Genomic DNA, 16,411 nt, shown 5'->3' with positions numbered 1-16,411 from the left:
ACTGGTGTCTGCGGAGTCTGTATATACACCATAGTTCCAAATATGAAGACAATCCAGTGTTTAGTTCTTGAGATATCGCGGCAACACCGTTTTCCAACTCCAAAAGCAGATATGCCTGCTGTGACCTTGAAAATGGGGTCAAGGTCACCAAAACCGACTGGTGTCTGCGGAGTCTGTATATACACCATAGTTCCAAATATGAAGACAATCCAGTGTTTAGTTCTTGAGATATCGCGGCAACACCGTTTTCCAACTCCAAAAGCAGATTTGTCTGCTGTGACCTTGAAAATGGGATCAAGGTCACCAAAACCGACTGGTGTCTGCGGAGTCTGTATATACACCATAGTTCCAAATATGAAGACAATCCAGTGTTTAGTTCTTGAGATATCGCGGCAACACCGTTTTCCAACTCCAAAAGCAGATTTGTCTGCTGTGACCTTGAAAATGGGATCAAGGTCACCAAAACCGACTGGTGTCTGCGGAGTCTGTATATACACCATAGTTCCAAATATGAAGACAATCCAGTGTTTAGTTCTTGAGATATCGCGGCAACACCGTTTTCCAACTCCAAAAGCAGATATGCCTGCTGTGACCTTGAAAATGGGGTCAAGGTCACCAAAACCGACTGGTGTCTGCGGAGTCTGCATATACACCATAGTTCCAAATATGAAGACAATCCAGTGTTTAGTTCTTGAGATATCGCGGCAACAAACAGGTGGGACGTACGGACGGACGTACGGACGTACGTACGGACGGTCGTGAATACTATATCCCCCGCTTCGCGCTTTCGCGCGGCGGGGGATAATAAATCCAGTCATTCGTGTGAATAATGTTGAGTATCTGGAGTTTCGTGTAGAAATTATTATCAAACATCAGAAAATGGACCATGTAACGATAGAGCGAATATCAGATGCTCTGCCCAAATAATGTCCACCAAGCCTGCACATACTACGACCCGTTAGACTATCCACGTGGTCCGGTAGGGTCATGCAGTTAAACACCAACGACTCCCTACACTACGACTTTGTCAAAAATGTCAAGATGCTCCTACGCGGTTTCTCCAACACATATCATTATCCTGTCAAAATGACCAATTGTGACATACACAGCATTGTTTATGAAATACGCGCTTACTATGAATTGGGGAATATTAATTGCTGTTGTATAAGTTAGATATTGATACATTTCTCACATTCCTCAGATGACGTATGTCGTATTCATTTGCTGTGAAGCTACTTCTGGTCGACAGTCAGGAGGTGTATGTTGTCTGTGTACAGATATAGCGTTGTACATTACTATGAACGTGTCCTTCGTAAGAACAGGCGACTATGCTTGTTGTAAGAGGCAACTAACGGGATCGGGTGGTCAGGCTCGCTGATTTGGTTGATACACGTCATCGTATCCCAGATGCGTGGATCGATGCTCATGATGTCTGGATTGTCTAGTCAAGACTCGATTATTTACAGACCGCCGTCATATAGCTGGAATATTGATGAGTGCGGCGTTAAACAACAAACAAACAATGGTAAGAATCCTTGTATTATCCATAGATAGATCATAGATCTTAGATTCCTGGAGCGTATTGCTCTTGAAACGGATAATATAGATTCAACTCAGGCTCACGTCTACAAAAGGGCTTATTGTTCGAGGATACGATCGCGAATGTCAAATGTATTTTCATAAAGGGGTTCCTCAATTTAGCTGAGGCTGTAAAATAGAGTAATGGGTGTTGGACTATGTCATCGCACGTATCATCATCACACATTAAGCATTTCCGGGTGTTATTGGTACACATCCAAGCTTCACAAGTGGATAAAATTATGAGTCAGTTGAACAAGTTGTTTCGCTGTGACAAGTTAGTAAAATTATCAGGGTCTGTGACAAACTTGACAAACTTGAGGAACTTGACAAACTTAATAAACTTGATAAATTTGAGGTACTTGACAAACTTAAGGAGCTTCACAAACTTAAGGAACTTGACAAACTTGACAACCTTAAGGAACTTGACGAACTTGAGGAACTTGACAAACTTGAGGAACTTGACAACCTCAAGGAACTTGATAAACTTGATAAATTTGAGGAACTTGACAAACTTGAGCAATTTAACAAACTTGAGCAACTTGACAAACTTGAGGAACATGGAGTGATCACGTACTTGCACAAAAAGAGCTTAACATCGAAATCCACCCAGGAAGATGTGAGTACGACACCAGGGAACTCAAGGATGCCCTTCATATGCCACCGTAAAGAGGTAAGCAGCAGAGTTTTATCGTGGCAGGGGGAACCTTGAAGAGGACGCCCGCCCTGTCATGACTGTCACGTCAGCAACACAACATATGATACAGAGAAAACACGATACGGCACAAGCTCCAGTGGTTCTCTCCGATTCCAAGTGCTTATTGATAACAGAACCTACATGTACCATGCTCGATTTTATATATATAAATATCGTTTCTCCATTGGCAAGCATATTGATAGACAGTTAGTAAGGACGTACAGATACAAGCATGACGGGCCCATGTTAGGTACAAACAAACACATACATACTAATCATTAGGTTTTATTTTCACCTGTCGGTTTCGAAAACAAACTAATGAGATACTAATATTAACACGGGACATTATATATATCAAAGAATCACACATTGAGTTAATCATTACATTAATGGTACACTGGTGAATTATTCGTGTTATATACAACGTTATACATATTCGAATAAACTTCACGTTTCATATCGAAACGACGGGATGGCAAATTGCAATAGGATCGATACACCACCATAAATCATGTTTGTGATAAATGTTATGCTTTTCGTGTTTATATGAACTAAAAAACAACAGTGTCAACAGTGTCTGTGTGCGTGCTTCGAATTTATACTTGAAAGGAAACGTACCTATTACCCGCGGCTTACTAAAACACTTTGACAGGTGGTGCCAACTGATGATTTGACAGCCAACCTTCAGGTGACAAAATCGATTACCATGAGTGTTAGGTCCGCGAAGGCTCTAATATCTATATGTGTCACCATCATGCGTACATCTACGTTACACTGAACTTAAAGCTTTATATTGTTATTTGGTATCGTTGTTTAACGCCGCACAATTCAGATGGCAGTTGTTACGCGTCGATTCTCAAATTGAAACAATAGGTTAATCCAGAAATCTGTACGTAAAAGAACTCAGTATGAAACAACCAACAAGTGATATAAATCAACACATGTATTACAAAATTCACTAAGCTTACAAATCAATACACATTACTGCATAGCAATTTCAATGGCAGTACACAACAGAGTGGTAGTACGATACTCAGTGGTAAAATATATAATACAATCTGATTAAAATTAGATCTTAGTTCTCGCTACCGCTAAACAAACATCTGAGGACATCCAATTACGGGTCAACTTTGACCGACCAAATGTTTCAACGATCGGGCCGGCGCCCAGTCTGTCTGATTCTGCATTCCAGACATACGATATGTCAATTTTGAATTACGTCTACTGTGTACATATGCGGAGATTCTTCTACTTAATAAGTAGAAGAATCTCCGCATATGTACACAGTAGACGTATAGATTCAACTCAGGCTCACGTCTACACGTAAAGTAAAAAGAAATTTGTTGATGCTTTCAGTTTTCTATTCAGGGTATTAGACGTGGCATTAGTTGTGTGGACAAGCTGTTTATCTCCCTTGGTCCCCTACCTTGCTTATTTAAGTGAACATCATTTTGAGACATCGCATCCTTACTGTAAGCAGAGACGTTTGCAGATTTTGATGCAAATTCAATGAACTGTAGAAGATCCTCAAACGCTATACTTTTATTCCTATGACCGAACAACTAGAAGCGTATGAAACATAAATCTAAACCTTGTCACACACGATTTCAAGGGTAATGAAATCATGTCATGCATGAACAACATTTACGATTATTTCACACGTTAGAAATGCATGGAAATGATGGCCATATTTACAGACCTCTGTCATATATGTTCATGGGGACTTAAATGCTCTTTTTTCATGACCTGCGTTACAGATTTAAATTAAGTTTGGCGGCCAAATGATATCCATTTCAAACGATGGGCCTCGGATGACACGTTGATTTCCTAACTTGCATAAATTTGGGAAACACTGTGCCTTCGTGTGATGTAATGTGTAATGGTTTTGTCTTTTGAGGCCCTAATGGTGAGTACAAATACAAACTTTTCACGTAAAGCAGCCAGACTTTAGATGACAGTTGGTTGGGAAAGAATAAGTTCATTTCTGTTTCCTGTTTTGCGGCTGGTGCACTCAACAAGTGACAACATCACACACAGAACATTCAGGAAAGTACTCTGTTCCATTATACGATTGCAGCAGATGTAGATTTGGTGTGAATCAATAAATGTTCCAATCATGTTGCTGTTGTCCAGTTCACACTTATACTGTATAAAAAAGCATTCGATCACATTTGAATCATATCACTTGGAACATCGCCGTACATGGTAAGTAAATTGGTACAGATCTTCTTCCATTGTCATCTTATTTTTGTTTATACATGTGAGTTATGATTGGCCATCGACCAAAACGTGTCCTCTGAAACTATTCTTTCAGTGTAGCTGAAACTTGGTAAAATGTTCCACCAAAGATGAGTTATTATATCGTTAAGTAGCATATTAGAACCTGCAGTACCGATCAAAATACAATCGGAGACAAAACTATTTCCATAACCATAAGAATCTCTACCACTGAATGACAAATTGACCAGATTTTGCCGATCCGAGCAACTACTGACCAGTGTGCTTAAAAAACAGATCAGGTGGTTTGCACAATTGATGACCATGGGGATGTCTTCTGTCTAAATGATTTTTCTGTCCACATATTTCCCAAAGGTGTTATCTGCCGAGCATACATACCACTGGTGTAGCGAAGGAATGATACCATGTTAAATGCATTCCGAAGTTTACAAAATATCTTGCAAAGTGTATAAAGGATATTTTTATCACTTTGGCATGTCATAATGGTTGGTTGGTTGGTTGGTTGTTTAACGCCGCACTCAGCAATATTCCAGCTATATGGCGGCGGTCTGTAAATTGAATATGGACCAGACAATCCAGTGATGGACATCATGAACATCGATCCACGCAATTGGGATCGATGACCTGCATCAACCAAGTCAGCGAGCCTGACCACCCGATCCCGTTAATTAGTCGCCTTTTACGACAGGCATAGTCGCCTTTTACGGCAAGCATGGGTTGCTGAAGACATATTCTACCCCGGATCTTCACGGGTCAACAGTAGGTTAAGCATCTGGAAGTAAAAAAGAAGTTATATGATGTATACTGTCTTATTTCAAGTGTATAAATAACTGCAAATCATTAAAAGTCTTCCGTAGTCCTGTGCACATCCCCTGAATGAATTCACCTCTGCTGCTCATGGGGGCTCAACTTTGGATCTTGAGCGGTAACAACGTCTGCTGGCCATGGATTGGCCGGTGTCCCGGTACAAACTCTCCCCCCGGAGATTTTATACCGGTACAGATTATCCACCGGAGAATCTGTTCTGAAATAAAATCTCCCCCGGCTGGATATATTTCGCGCCCCCCTCAGTATAAAGTCTCCCCCCTGATTATTCGGTTTGTTGCAATGCCTTTAAGTACTATATTCTTTAAATAGAAATCTTTAATGTAAGGAGGATTACTTTAAAAAATACATTATGAAATATGGTCATAATGAATTGATATTTCAGCATATTTTTTTTGGTAACTGTACCTTCCATCCTAAAATAATTATAAGACATAATCATACCAAACAAAGGATGGGAGACAAGAGTGTCTACAGAGTTTGTTGTTTCTGTATACATTTTTTTAACATACCAGTTTGAGTCTACATGTGAACACAATCGATAGTTGAAATGTCGGTCTAATAACAAAACATGAACTAATTCTCAAGAGCTCTGATGTATAAAGTTACCTTCATCTTTGATTGACTGATGTATTTTCAATCTTTATTCAGCACTGGAGAGGCCACGGGCCTATAGTACGAAGCATTAAGTTTATGAATAATCAGCATTGATTTTGACTCCATACACTGTCATAAAGTATTCATAAAGTATCAGGGGCCATTTCAACTTGCAAAATGATTGACATAGTCCTTTAAAGAGCGAGGATTGGGCTGTTTTCCCACCCGATTGACTGATATTACAACATTCACATGGTTTAGAATGGTACAATGAATAGTAAAGCATGCAAATTACACTAATACGCGATATTTCATAAGAAAATATCATATCTCCGTTGAAACATAAAACCAATATTTATGAGTCTACATATTGATATAAGACTTTATCACTGTATCCAATTCCAATATTTTATATTTAAACTTTCGGACAGTTCAGTTCAAAATTCTTCAACCTTTAATACATCACAGGATTTGTAGCTAGACGACGGGAATCTACAGTCTTGACTGTGTGTTTTCTTTGATGAGAATGTTTCTCACCGACCTTAGCGTGAAGGGGTGTGATGTCCTGGGCAGGAAATGACAGTGTTTTGACTACTCGTCTTTCATTCATTAACGTTTTGGGCATCCCTAATTAACCTTTACTAATTCATGTTTAACCAACACAGGGTGTTTTCTGGAAGTGGACAATCGAGAATGTCATAGGGCTGACACGACACGTGTTAATAACTGTCCTAGAACTTCTTAAGTTACTAAACATTCTTTATATCTAACGACAAGTATTATATCTACCTATATACCACTTTATTGTCTCATATTGCGGTAGTTAAAGAAAACACAGTGCTCAAAGTGAAGCCCTTTTCGCTCCACATTCTCAACATCGTCTCTATCAGAAGTGTTTGGCAACTATTGAACTGCATGGCAAGTATTTATAAAACGACCAGGGGAGGAAATATTCTGGGGGCGAATATATTTCGTGACACCGGCAGTATACGAGTGACCTCCACCTATAGATGCTCATAAGGACGACGACTCCCCACAGAGCTTTGACAAATAAGATTTGTTTGTTTGTTTGCTGTTTAGCGCCGCACTCAGCAATATTCCGGCTATATAACTGCGGTTTGACAAATAAGTAGAACTCCAAATGCTGTAGTGACCTGGCACTTCTCATTTGCTTTTTCCCGTCTTTTGGTCAAATTGGTTGCATGATCTTTGTCTGCGGGGCCGTGTTTGACACAAATGTTTCATTCTGAGTAGTTTGATTAAATTCATTTGGCATCTGCTGATCCTTCTCTGTCGGACTGGACCCGTGAAGATCCGGGGTAGAATAGGTCTTCAGCAACCCATGCTTGCCGTAAAAGGCGACTTTGCTTGTCGTAAAAGGCGACAAACGGGATCGGGTGGTCAGGCTCGCTGACTTGGTTGATGCAGGTCATCGATCCCAATTGCGTGGATTGATGCTCATGATGTCAATCACTGGATTGTCTGGTCCATACTTGATTATTTTACAGACCGCCGTCATATAGCTTGAATATTGCGTTCAACAACAAACAAACAAACAAACTATGTCGGACTGAGATTGATACTATGAAAGAATTTGGACCAGGTTTATTGGTCCACTCCAATTTTGATGTAACCAGCTTAAATGAATCTGGCAGATTTGAAAGTGAAACAGTAAAGAGTCAGGTATTTGTTTTGTGATCCTGTTTTCTCATGAAATGCTTGACACCGATGACACATTGGAATTTTAATTCATCAACAATTTCGTCTTCGCTCAAACAGCCTATTCTCTGATGAAGAAAGAACACCAGTTCAGTGTCCAAGCAGATTGATATATTGCTACCTCATGATCAGTGTATATTCCACTGGAATTGAATCAGTCCAAAGCTTCCGATAGCGAAAGGATTTAATTTCAATTGATTTTCATCCGCAGTGACTGAACTTAGGCCAAGAATATTTAACTACAGAAGAAACTTCTTCATTAGACAAATTCGAATTCAGATTGAGATGTTTACTTTGCTAGAATCTGAAGAGTTCTTTTAAAACATGTTGGAATGAAAAAGTTCCCCATCCATCACCGAGTGGCAACAAGCACGATTTTGCAGTGCAGTCAGTCTGTAACGCCAGTGATACAAATGTGTTATGTTCCAGTATATTATATAGTCTTAAAAAGTTATGAGTGAGTAAGTGAGTGGGTATGTCTTTACGCCACTTTTAGCAATATTCCAGCAATATCACGGCGGGGGACACCAGAATTGGGCTTCACACATTGTACCTATGGCGGGAATCGAACCCGGGTCTTCATCGTGATGAGCAAATGTTTCAGCCACTAAGCTAACCAACCGTCCTCGTTATGGGTTGTGGAATTCAAACGTAAACGTGTCAGGCTGGTTTGACCCATTACATGTTTTCAAAGAAGTACAGGAGTCCCATGAGCCACCTTCCTTCTGACATAGAAATCTAGGCAAAATGTAGGTATATAATTAGTTTGATCATCATGTTCTGTGTCAAAATACTTATTGAATTATGTTTTCTTCTTCTTATGAATTCATGTTCTACGTGTCTGGATAGATTAGGATAAAAGTGATGTGTTGGTCAAAAGATACACTGTTCCTGACTCATGATCAACTACCAAAATCCCCTTTCTCCACCGACACAGGGGCACAGCTTATGACAGATAAGACCCTAGGTACCCACAGGGTACATACAAGTAGAACACTTCAAATGAATATTTGACTCAACAGTTTGGGAACTCTTGAAAAAGTTACTGCCCTCTTACAGCCTAACAATTGTTGAGTTGTTGAGATTTTCATTTAAGAGTTTCAAATATCCGTGGAATAGATTCTGCCTCAAGACATTACTTACTTTTTGCACCTTTCCAGATGCATCTGCTGTACACGTGTTGTACTCTGGCCTGCGTGCTACTGTTGACCGAGAATGCAGATGCCTGGTGGCTAGGACGGAGACGAAGGACCCGGACCCAGACCCAGCAAACCTGTGATCGCAACAACTTCATCAATGGCTGTTCCGTGCCCTACAAGTGGGTACCCTTCAAGGAGACATTCAGGGCTGCTTGTAACAAGCATGATGTTTGCTATTCCTGTGTAAGTATTCTAGATAATTGCAACAGCACATATCCAGAAGTTGATTGCAGGATCGGTACCATGTACTTGACACCTCGATGCGTTGCTCATAGCGTCATGCACTCAGGTGTTGTTTAAAAATCACAAAGAACAAGCCTCGAGGCGATTTTTATCTATACAATATTGTTGTGGTTGTTTGAAAACATGTATGTTTATCTCATAAAGCAATGTAACAACGACTTTTGCAAATGAAAAAAACCAATGACTTTAGTAATGTTCTCGCCTTTTAGGATATGGTAAGACATACATGCAATGGTACAAAAGACATAAGGATCCGAGGTAGAATAGGTCTTCAGCAAACTTTGCCTGCCGTAAAAGGCGACTATGCTTTTCGTAAAAGGCGACTAACGGGATCGGGTGGTCAGGCTCGCTGACTGGGTTGATGCATGTTAACGTATCCCAATTGTGTGGATCGATGCTCTTGATGTCAATCACTGGCTGTCTGGTCCATACTCGAGTTACAGACCGCCGTCATATAGCTGGAATATTGCTGAATGCGTTGTAAAACAACAAACAAACAAACCATGGACCAAAGACATGTGAAGGTAAGCATGCCTTCAAAACTGACAATGATAGCTAACACAACGTTCACATTACAGAACTTCTAAATTACAATCTTGGCATCCATGGGGTTTAAACGTCTTATTTCATCAAAACTATCACCGGTTGCTTGCTGCTGTGAAACCACCTCCTTTATCCTGGTTCTTGAGTTTGTATATATACCCACGCATTTGATAAATAAAACTATTCACAATGGAAAGTATTGAATCAGGTCGAACTGGAGATAAGTCAGGAGGATCAAATTAGAATGACACTAATACGTTCAATACCAATGTCACTCTACACTGTTTGTATCGTCTTTACAGGCTGCTGCTTATGGAATATCAAAAGCATCATGTGATTCGAAGTTTCTGGGAAATATGAACAGGATTTGTTTGACGAAATTCTGGCTTCCACAATGCAGAACGGCGTCGTTAGCTTATTATTCGGCTGTCGCGGTAAAAGGAGGCCCATACTTCAGTAATTCCGCTTTATCTGGCTGTAATGCTTCGTGGGTGAAACAGTGTCTGTGAGTGTGATGTCACTTCACGTCATGTATTCAATAAAATAATATTGATTACAATAATATCGTTGGTTGTCGGTTAGTTTGTTGACATGTTTAACATGTCTTAGGTCTTCAGCAACCCATGCTTTCCGTAAAAGGCGATTATGCTTGTTCTTAAGAGGCGACTAACGGGATCGGGATGCCAGACTCGCTGATGGTTGATGCATGTCATTGTATCCCAATTGCGTGGATCGATGCTCATGATGTCAATCACTGGATTATCTGGTCCAGGCTCGATTATTTTCAGACCGCCCTGATATATCTTGAATATTGCTGAGTGCGACAAACAAACAAACAAACAAATCATCTCCACTGCCATTGTTATCAATAAAACGTTAATTGGTATATTCGTATTCGGATATATTTGTCCATAGAGTTATATTGCATTTTAGAGCAATATTTTGCCACGAAGGTACATGTGTAGCTGAAATTAATATCAGTGTGCAACAACAGTTATAGATGCCTGGTCACAGTAATCGTATTTTTGTATGAGGATTCTGGTGCTTGAAAGATACGAGTATACATAAGATCTACAAATGGCTGAGAAAGTTATCATTTTAAGCCAAAGTAGAATTTTCAAGTATTAATCTATGTGACGTGCAAACTAAATTGCAAACAGTTTGTAAACTGTTCAGCAAAAGTAAAGACAAGTTTTAAGTCAGTGAATGCAACATGCGTTCTGAATATCCCAGTTATGAGGGAAGTCGGGAACTGGATATCCACGAACCTTGTCGGATCAAAACTACTTTAATAGCCACGTGTTCCATTTTCTTCTCGCGGTACAAAAGCTTCAGACTGTCACGCATATTTGTATAACATACAGAAACACTCCCCCATATATTTAATCTTTAATGTAAAGTGAGTGAGTGAGTATGTTTTACGCCGCTTTTAGCAATATTTTAGCAATATCACGGCAGGGGACACCAGAAATGGGCTTCACACATTGTACCCATGTCGGGAATCGAACCCGAGTCTTCGGCGTGACGAGAGAACGCTTTAACCACTTTAACCCGACCGCCCACTTTAATGTAAAGAAACAAAATCTGGGAATTTCATTTTGAAATCGTTAAATTCTGAATATGCTTTACAGGAAATGTTTTCAATTGTCACTATTTGACAAATTCTAAAGTATAATTTATATACATCATTTAGGAGATAAACAATTCGTTCCGATCACTGGTTTCAAGATCCGTGAAGGTCCGGGTTAGAATAGGTCTTCGGCAACCCATGCTTGCCGTAAAAGGCGAATAACGGGATCGGGTGGTCAGGCTCGCTGACCTGGTTGTTGATGCATGTCATCGTATTGCAATTGCGTGGATCGATGCACATGACATCAAGCACTGGATTGTCTGGTCCAGACTCGATTATTTACAGACCGCCATCATATAGCTGGAATATTGCTGAGTGCGGCGTTTAACAAAAAACAACAACAAAAACTGGATTCATGGTACACCAGTTATGATGGTTCATTTTACCAAAGGTATAGTCACGTTTCCACGCCCATTTGTAAGAAAAGAAATATCAACACAAACCACGCATCAATTCATTTCTTTAACCCAGTTCCTTCCTTTGCAATTTGTAAGCACGAGTATCGTCAAGATAGAAAAAGTCAAAATAAGAAAGAAGAATAATATCGTTGGACCCCTTTCCAAGATAGTGTCATCTCGCCGTAAATTGAGGTGGAGGCATAAACAAGTAAAGCCAAACACATGCAAGCTTTAACCGTTCAACAATTACACCAAGGTGCCCCGTGGTGTACCATTCAGTGTCGTCGGAGTGACACGTCTCTTGGGAGCCTGGTTCAAAACCTCGGACATCAAGCCATTATGGAAGTGACAGGATGACCTTGTTCAGGGTACAAATGGAACAATAGGTGTGTTTTTATTAATGTAGGTTAATTATATTACCACCCAATTTTAAGATTAACATTTAAGATTTTATAAATCTCGTTATATTATTGCAAAATTTGCAAACAATTCATTGGCCACGGTCCACATTGTCTTGTTTGTCAATGGTGTAAGGGAGGTAACTCTCACTAAAGTTTGTCATATATGCGTTTGTTTGTTTAACGCCGCGCTCAGCAATATTCCAGCTATATGACGGCGGTCTGTTAATCCAGTGACTCACATTATGGGCATCGATCCACGCTCTTGGGATATACGATGACATGCATCAACCAAGCCTGACCACCCGATCCCGTTAGTCGCCTCTTACGACAAGCATATTGTCGCCTTTTACGGCAAGCATGAGCATCTTGCCTCTGGTTAATATAATAGGGATCCAGGGCACCTCGCCTCTCGTTAATACACGAGGGAACCAGAGCATTTTCCCTCTGGTTAATAGAATAGGAAACCAGAGTACGTTGCCTCCCGTTGAAATAATAGGGAACAAGAGCACTTTGACTCTCGTTAATACAATAGGGAACCAAGTAACTTGCCTCTAGTTAATATAAAAGGGAACCAGAGCACCTGACTCTCGTTTATACACGAGGGAACCAGAGCACCTTGACTCTAGTTAATAGAATAGGAATCCAGAGTACGTTGCCTCCCGTTGAAATAATAGGGAACAAGAGCACTTTGACTCTCGTTAATACAATAGGGAACCAAGTAACTTGCCTCTAGTTAATATAAAAGGGAACCAGAGCACCTGACTCTCGTTTATACACGAGGGAACCAGAGCATTTTCCCTCTGGTTAATAGAATAGGAATCCAGAGTACGTTGCCTCCCGTTGAAATAATAGGGAACAAGAGCACTTTGACTCTCGTTAATACAATAGGGAATCAGAGCACCTTGACTCTAGTTAATAGAATAGGAATCCAGAGTACGTTGCCTCCCGTTGAAATAATAGGGAACAAGAGCACTTTGACTCTCGTTAATACAATAGGGAACCAAGTAACTTGCCTCTAGTTAATATAAAAGGGAACCAGAGCACCTGACTCTCGTTTATACACGAGGGAACCAGAGCATTTTCCCTCTGGTTAATAGAATAGGAATCCAGAGTACGTTGCCTCCCGTTGAAATAATAGGGAACAAGAGCACTTTGACTCTCGTTAATACAATAGGGAATCAGAGCACCTTGACTCTAGTTAATAGAATAGGAATCCAGAGTACGTTGCCTCCCGTTGAAATAATAGGGAACAAGAGCACTTTGACTCTCGTTAATACAATAGGGAATCAGAGCACCTTGACTCTAGTTAATAGAATAGGAATCCAGAGTACGTTGCCTCCCGTTGAAATAATAGGGAACAAGAGCACTTTGACTCTCGTTAATACAATAGGGAATCAGAGCACTTTGACTCTCGTTAATACAGTAGGGAACCAGAGCATCCTGCCTCTAGTTAATAGAATAGGAAACCAGAGTACGTTGCCTCCAGTTAATGTAAAAGGGAACCAGAGCACATTCCGTCTACTTACTATGATATGGAACCATATTACCTTGCCTCTAGTTAATACAATGGGGAACCAGGGCCACCTGACTCTCGGTACTACGACAGGGAACCAGCGCACCCTGTCTCTAATTAATATGATACGGAACCAGACCACTTTGATTCTAGTTAATACAATAGGAAACCAGATCACCTTCACTCTCGTTAATACAATAGGGAACCAGGGTACCTTGCCTCTAGTTAATTCAATAGGGAACCAGAGCAACATGCCTCTAGTTAATACAACAGGGAACCAGAGCACCTTGCAATTAGTTAATACAAAAAAGAACCAGATCATCTTGCCTCTAGTTAATAGAATAGGAAACGAGAGTAAGTTGCCTCTAGTTCATGTAATAGGGAACCAGAGCAGGTTGCCTCTAGTTACTATGACAGGCAACCACATTACCTTGCCTCTCGTTAATACACAAGGAAACCAGAGCACCTTGCCTCCAGTTCATACAATAAGGAACCAGAGCATGTTGCCTCTACTTACCACTTACTTTCTCTAGTTACCACGATAGGGAACCACATCACCTTGCCTTTAGTTTATAAAATAGGGAACCAGAGCACATTGCCTCTAGTTAATACAATAGGGAACCAGAGCACCTTGCTTATAGTTAATACAATAGAGAACCAGAGCACATTGCCTCTAGTTAATACAATAGGGAACCAGAGCATGTTGCCTCTAGTTATTATGATAGGGAACCAGAGCACCTTGCCTCGCGTTAATACAATAGGGAACCAGAGCACCTTGCCTCTAAATAATGTAATAGGGAACCAGGGCACTTTCCCTCTAGTTACCACGATAGGGAACCACATTATATTGCCTCTAGTTAATACAATAGAGAACCAGGTCATCTCTCCTCTAGTTAGTAGAATAGGGAACCAGAGCACCATGCCTCTAGTTAATACCATAGGGAACCAGAGCACCTTGCTTACAGTTAATACAATAGAGAACCAGAGAAGATTGCCTCTAGTTAATACAATAGGGAACCAGAGCATGTTGCCTCTAGTTAATAGAATAGAGAACCAGAGCACCTTGCCTCTAGTTATTATGATAGGGAACTAGAGCACCTTGCCTCGCGTTAATACAATAGGGAACCAGAGCACCTTGCCTCTAAATGATGCAATATGGAACCAGAGCATTTTCCCTCTAGTTACCACGATAGGGAACCACATTACAATGCCTCTGGTTATAAGATAGGGAGCCAATGCCTCTAGTTAATACAATAGAGAACCAGAGCATCTTGCCTTTAGTTAATACAATAGGGAACCAGGTCATCTCTCCTCTAGTTAGTAGAAAAGGGAACCAGAGCACCTTGCCTCTAGTTAATACCATAAGGAACCAGAGCACCTTGCTTATAGTTAATACAATAGAGAACCAGAGAAGATTGCCTCTCGTAAATACAATAAGGAACCAGAGCATGTTGCCTCTAGTTAATAGAATAGGGAACCAGTTCATCTCTCCTCTAGTTAGTAGAATAGGGAACCAGAACACCTTGCCTCTAGTTAATACAATAGAGAATCAGAGAACATTGCCTCTCGTAAATACAATAAGGAACCAGAGCATGTTGCCTCTAGTTAATAGAATAGAGAACCTGAGTACCTTGCCTCTTCTTAATGCAATACGGAACCAGAGCACCTTGCCTCTAGTTATTATTATAGGGAATCAGAGCACCTTGCCTCTCGTTAATACAATATGGAACCACATCACCTTGCCTCTGGTTATAAAATAGGGAACCAGAGCCCGTTGCCTCTAGTTAATACAATAGGGAACCAGAGCACCTTGCTTATAGTTAATACAATAGGGAACCAGAGCATCTTGCCTCTAGTTAATACAATAGGGGACCAGAGCACCTTGTCTGTAGTTAATAAAATAGGGAACCAGAGCCCGTTGCCTCTAGTTAATACAATAGGGAACCAGAGCACATTGTCTCTAGTTAATACAATAGGGAACCAGAGTACGTTGCCTCTAGTTAATACAAAAGAGAACCGGAACACCTTGCCTTTAGTTAATACAATGGGGAACCAGATCATCTTGCCTCTAGTAAGTAGAATAGGGAACCAGAGCACGTTGCCTCTAGTTAATACAATAGGGAAGCGGGGCACCTTGCCTATAGTTAATACATAAGGGAACCAGAGCTCCTTGACTCTCGTAATACACTAGGGAACCAGAGTAACTTGCCTCCAGTGAATGTAATAGGGAACCAGAGCACATTGCCTCAAGTTAATATAATAGGGAACCACATGACCTTTTCTCCAGTTAATACAATAGGGAACCAGAATACCTTGCATCCAGTTAATATGATAGGTAACCACATTACCTTGGCTCTAGTTAATACAATAGGGAAGCGGGGCACCTTGCCTATAGTTAATACATAAGGGAACCAGAGCTCCTTGACTCTCGTTAATACACTAAGGAACCAGAGTAACTTGCCTCCAGTTAATGTAATAGGGAACCAGAGCACATTGCCTCTAGTTAATATAATAGGGAACCACATGACCTTTTCTCCAGTTAATGCAATAGGGAACCAGATTACCTTGCATCCAGTTAATATGATAGGTAACCACATTACCTTTGCTCTAGTTAATACAAAAGGGAACCAGAACATCTTGCCTTTAGTTAATACAATAGGGAACCAGAGCACTTTGCCCCTAGTTAATACAATAGGGAACCAGAACACTTTGCCTCTAGTTAATACAATAGGGAAGCAGAGCACCTTGCCTTTAGTTAATACAACAGGGAACCAGAACACTTTGACTCCAGTTAATAAGATAGGGAACCAGAGCACCTTGACTCTCGTTA

General features: G+C 40.5%; 1 long non-coding RNA gene across 2 annotated transcripts; it reads left to right on the top strand.

Moving 5' to 3' along the window:
• The first annotated feature begins 4,412 nt into the window (after positions 1–4,412).
• Positions 4,413–10,201, top strand: LOC124143419. 2 transcript variants are annotated; one of them, XR_007220222.1, is made up of 3 exons: positions 4,413–4,480; positions 8,815–9,036; positions 9,942–10,201. It is a non-coding gene; the product is annotated as an uncharacterized LOC124143419 (long non-coding RNA). The 2 variants fall into 2 exon arrangements; XR_007220221.1 differs by lacking the exon at positions 4,413–4,480 and adding an exon at positions 8,379–8,403.
• Positions 10,202–16,411: the final 6,210 nt, after the last annotated feature.

The sequence above is a fragment of the Haliotis rufescens genome, unplaced genomic scaffold (genome assembly GCF_023055435.1).
Source record: "Haliotis rufescens isolate VD_foot unplaced genomic scaffold, xgHalRufe1.0.p SCAF_12, whole genome shotgun sequence".
In the NCBI taxonomy this organism is placed as follows: Eukaryota; Metazoa; Mollusca; class Gastropoda; order Lepetellida; family Haliotidae; genus Haliotis; species Haliotis rufescens.
This window is presented reverse-complemented; position numbering and strand designations above follow the sequence as displayed.